General features: G+C 48.9%; 1 protein-coding gene across 1 annotated transcript in view; it reads left to right on the top strand.

Moving 5' to 3' along the window:
* The first annotated feature begins 1882 nt into the window (after positions 1–1882).
* Positions 1883–5351, top strand: part of LOC310823738 (tripartite motif-containing protein 16-like protein) — a 17726-nt gene continuing 14257 nt past the window's right edge. Inside the window, exon 1 of the mRNA XM_083696587.1 lies at positions 1883–1945. The gene's annotated coding sequence lies outside the window, so the exon portion shown is untranslated. The remainder of the gene's footprint in view (positions 1946–5351) is intronic.

Raw genomic sequence — 5351 nt, forward strand, 5'->3', positions numbered from 1 at the left:
GTGTGTGTGTGTGTGTGTGTGTGTGTGTGTGTGTGTGTGTGTGTGTGTGTGTGTGTGTGTGTGTGTGTGTGTGTGTGTGTGTGTGTGTGTGTGTGTGTGTGTGTGTGTGTGTGTGTGTGTGTGTGTGTGTGTGTGTGTGTCTCTGTAACTGTCGGGGAGTGGTGTGTGTGTGTGTGTGTGTAAGGGAGCGTTCTTTCCCCCCCCCTCCTTCTCTCCCTCCCTCCTTCTCTCTCTCTCTCTCTTTTTGTCTCTCTCTTTCTCCTCCCCTCCCTCCTCTCCTCCCTCCCCCTTACTCCTCCCACTCTCTCTCTCCCCCCTCTCCCTCTGTCTCCTCCTTTCCCCCCCCTCCCTCTCCTCCTTTCCTCCCCCCTCCCTCTCCTCCTCCCCCCCCCCCCTCCCCCCCTCCCTCCCTCCCCCCCTCCCCTCCTTCTCTTCTCTACAGACACACACACACACACACACACACACACACATACACACACACACACACACACACACACACAGCCTGTCTCTGATAAATGAGCCTATGAATCTGTCAGGCTAACTTACTAACAATCTTTGGTGAAATAATTGAACTGCTGTGGGACATTTAAACACTTTCAAAACATTAAAGCTTTGGCTTATTTCAATTCACATTTCTGGAAAATGTAAACAGTGGTGGAAAGCACATGTTTCCTCAGAGCATGTGTGGTGCACTACATAGTCATATTCATAGTCTCTTCTTCAATACGACTCCATTTGACCAACATCCCCCCCCCCCCACACACACACACACACACACACACGCACACACACACACACACACACACACACACACGCACACAATGATGATGTGCCTGGTGATAAGGGTGAGGGGTTACTTCTGGACAGAGCTTTTTACTGTTCAATCAGTCCCACTCTCCAAAGTCTGACTGATTTGCATGTGAAATAAGTTTGCATACAGGTCAATGTCAGCTGCTTTACATTGCCTGTATGTGTAGAGGAGCATATTTAAATACAAACAGGCAGCAGGCATGCATTTTAAACCAAAAAAGTTCATTACTTTGATTGTCTTTCACCCTGGGATGAGATTTGATGAATACAACGATCTCCACAGTATTTCTAATCTAATGTTTTGAGTGCCAGGTTGAATCAAACCTGCATAACATTCTGACTTACCAGATGGAAAATGTCTGCATCACAGGTGTTCACCTCTGTACTTTTTCTGGAATGAGGACAGTTCCTCAGATCCATTTGTGTAATAACCAGTGTTGGGGAAGCTACTCTGAAACATGATAGTTGTTGCCATGTGATTGTCAATGATTTCATCCAGGATGCTCTTACTCACATCTAGGCAAGTTGTATCAACAAAGGAGAGTGTCTGAACCCGTAACATACCAACTGGAGGTGCTGCATCAGAACAAGAACAAACTAGTTCATTCAGGGGAGAGCTGCATCAGTGAGGAGCCAGACAGAGAGCAGAGCTGAGCACTGAGGTGGGAGACAGATCACAACCGTAAGTTGATGTTTTTCATTGTTTTTCACCGTCTAATATGATTAGGATGAACTCACATGCCTTTGTGTCGCGTCACAGAATGATGGAACCCTAAAATAGTACGCTAGCCAACTGTTTGTGACAAGCCTGTTAAAGAAGCCTCAACCTGGTTTTGTCCAGCTGACTGTGATCTAGTAGGTTCAACTACATGAGGCCCTAGATAATAATAGATAATAATGACTGTGTCTAGACTAGTCAACAGTCTTTACACAGGTCACTATTGACCAACCAGCAGAGCTGTAAGACTGACAGACAGACTGTGTGAGTGTTGAATACTCTCCTCTGTGAAGAGTCAATCAGTTGGTTTACTGTATGTTTTGTTTTTTCTAATAGAGTCCATGCTCTCTGCCATTTTGCTGCACACACGACCAGACTGAGCAGCAGAGTGTCAGAGATAAGTTTTGAAAAAACGTAAGTTCTGTAAGTTTTGTTTTCCTAGAAGTGTTTGTGCTTGTGGGCGTGAAAACTTCCTTGTTCTGTGTCTCTGTAACTGTCGGGGAGTGGTGTGTGTGTGTGTGTGTGTGTGTGTGTGTGTGTGTGTGTGTGTGTGTGTGTGTGTGTGTGTGTGTGTGTGTGTGTGTGTGTGTGTGTGTGTGTGTGTGTGTGTGTGTGTGCGTGTGTGTGAGAGTGATGCTCCACCCTACATTCCTCTCAGCCCCCTCCCACACACACCTCATCAGGTTGCCACACTGTGTGTGTGCGTGTGTATGTGTGTAAGGGAGCGTTCTTCCCCCCCCCTCCCTCTCTTCTTTCTCTCCCTCCCTCCTTCCCTCTCTCTCTCTCTCTTTGTCTCTCTCTTTCTCCTCCCCTCCCTCCTTCCCTCCTCTCCTCCCTCCCCCCTCTCCTCCCCCTTACTCGTCCCCCTCCCTCCCTCCTCCCTCTCCCTCTGTCTCCTCCTTTCCTCCCCCCCCTCCCTCTCCTCCTTTCCTCCCCTCCTCCCTCTCCTCCTTTCCTCCCCCCCTCCCTCCCTCCCTCCCCTCCCCTCCTTCTCTTCTCTACAGACACACACACACACACACACACACACACACACACAGCCTATGAATCTGTCAGGCTAACTTACTAACAATCTGTTGTGGAATAATTGAACTGCTGTGGGACATTTAAACACTTTCAAAACATTAAAGCTTTGGCTTATTTCAATTCACATTTCTGGAAAATGTAAACAGTGGTGGAAAGCACATGTTTCCTCAGAGCATGTGTGGTGCACTACATAATCATCATAATCATAATACATCCTTGTCACTTGGTGCAATAATGCATTAAAATGTAACTAGTTTTTTAATTATGGTTCAAATCCCACCTGACCATTTTGTAGCCATTTTGTCAAGGCTAAGGCGGCCATCTTGGTTTAGCATCATGGCATCGAGAGGGAGGAGGGGTCAAACCACCACAGCCTCTTCCCTTCTTGATCTGATCCATCTAGATTGACTTGAAGAAATCAACACGTGTTTGATACCATTCCTCATTCCATTCCATGCGTTCCACTGATCCCGTCCTCCGATGTCCACCTCCACTGGTACACATATTCATAGTCTCTTCTTCAATACGACTCCATTTGATATGTGCAGTGATTCAGTGGTAAAGAGGGTCAGGTCACACACAGGTCAGGTCCCTGTGACTCAATTCCTCACAGCAGTATCCCTAAAACACCAACACCCCCTGTGATGGAGATCAGTCCATCACAGGTTGGGAGTGTATGGGTGTGTTTGTGTGCAGGGGTGTATGTTTGTGTTTAGGTGCTTGTGCAACGCAGGGGAGGACTCATGGGTCTGCGGTTGTTGGGCAGTCATGAGGGGCGGTTCTGTAAAGAATAAAAGGTTTGAGTATTAGCTTTTGATCATCTGTGGAATACCTAAGTTAACTTTCGTTTACCTTACAATATTGCTGGAATTATCAAGTCATTTTGATTCATCTTTTGTGGCAATAAATGGATATATTTTTCTAAAGAAAGTGATGGAAGTGTGTTTGAAAGGGACCACCTGTTCACTCGATCCACGGCGTTCATTTGGATTTTAAGAAACTTTGGAAGGCCGCTACAGTGTGTGTGTGTGTGTGTGTGTGTGTGTGTGTGTGTGTGTGTGTGTGTGTGTGTGAGGGGCGGGGCAGGGGGTGGGGCGTCGCTGGGTCACCTGTCGCCACGGGAACCGTGCTTCCCTTCCACCTCCGAGAGCCAGCCAGGAGGGGGACAGGAGGAGGGAGAGAGAGAGAGGAGAGAGTTAGTCATCTTGGTGAGGGCGTCCCTGTGGTGGGGGGGGGGGGGGGGGAGGGAGGGAGGGAAGGAGAGAGAGATGTTGAGGGGGGGAGAGAGAGAGAGAGAGGGGGGGGGTCTGTTTGCGGTCGAGTTACGGTCAAGATTCAATTTAGGGTCAATTGACGGTCATGTTACGGTTCTGGGTCCCGTTTGCAGTCGAGTGACGGTCAAGTGACGGTCACTTTACGGTCGAGTTACGGTCAAGACTCAATTTACGGTCGAAAAACACGGTTAAAACACGGTTACCTTCTTCTGTAACTCTCTCCCCAGCTCGTCCTCCTCTGTTCAGGGGGAAGGAAGGGGGAGGGAGGGAGGGAAGAGGGGGTCCCATTTGTGGTTGAGTTTGCGGTTGCATTACGGTCGAGTGACGGTCACATTATCATCAAGTTACATTTACATGACGGACACGTTACAGTCAAGTGACAGTCGACTTATGGTCACATTACGGTCAAGTGACGCCCAGGTTAAGGTTGTGGTCAAGTTGCAGTCAAGTGATTTTTTATTTTTTTGTTATTTTTTTTATCATTTTACGGTCATGTTTACAGTCCAAACACGGTTAAAACACGGTTACCTCTGGTCCACCTCCTTCTGTAACTCTCTCCCCAGCTCGTCCAACCGCTGCTGAAGCCTCTTCCTCCTCTGTTCAGGGGGGAGGTGACTGAAGTCCTCCAGAGACGGGGGCTACACACACACACACACACACACACACAGACAGACAGACAGACAGACAGACAGACAGACAGACAGACACACACACACACACACACACACACACACACACAGACAGACAGACAGACAGACAGACAGACACACACACACACACACACACACACACACACACAGACAGACAGACAGACAGACAGACAGACAGACAGACAGACAGACAGACAGACAGACAGACACACACACACACACACACACACACACACACACACAGACAGACAGACAGACAGACAGACAGACAGACAGACAGACACACACACACACACACACACACACACACACACAGACAGACAGACAGACAGACAGACAGACAGACAGACAGACAGACAGACAGACAGACACACACACACACACACACACACACACAGACAGAGAGAGACACACACACACACACAGAGACAGACACATACACACATAGACAGACACATACACACAGAGACAGACACATACACACACACACACAGAGAGAGACAAACACACACACACACACACACACGCACACACACACAGTTAGGACAACGACCATCGAAAAACCTACCAGTCGGTGTGTGTCTCTCTCTCTGTCTTAGCACGCTAGCATGCTAGCACCACCCCACCCAAATCTCCATTAGCATTAGCGCCCATTAGCCCCATCTCTCTCACCTTGGGCTTCTTCCCAAACAGCCACAGCTTGTTCTTGGCTTTCCCCAGGGAAGGGACCTCCAGGGTGACCCCCTCTCTCTCCACCCCCGGTACCCCGTCCTCCTCCTCCTCGCTCTCCCCCAGAAAGGGAGTCCGATTTGGGGGTGGAGAGGGCCGTGTCGGAGCCGTCCTGGAGGTTGTGGAGGTTGTGTGATGGTG

The sequence above is a fragment of the Argentina silus genome (genome assembly GCF_951799395.1).
Source record: "Argentina silus genome assembly, chromosome: Y".
NCBI lineage: Eukaryota > Metazoa > Chordata > Actinopteri > Argentiniformes > Argentinidae > Argentina > Argentina silus.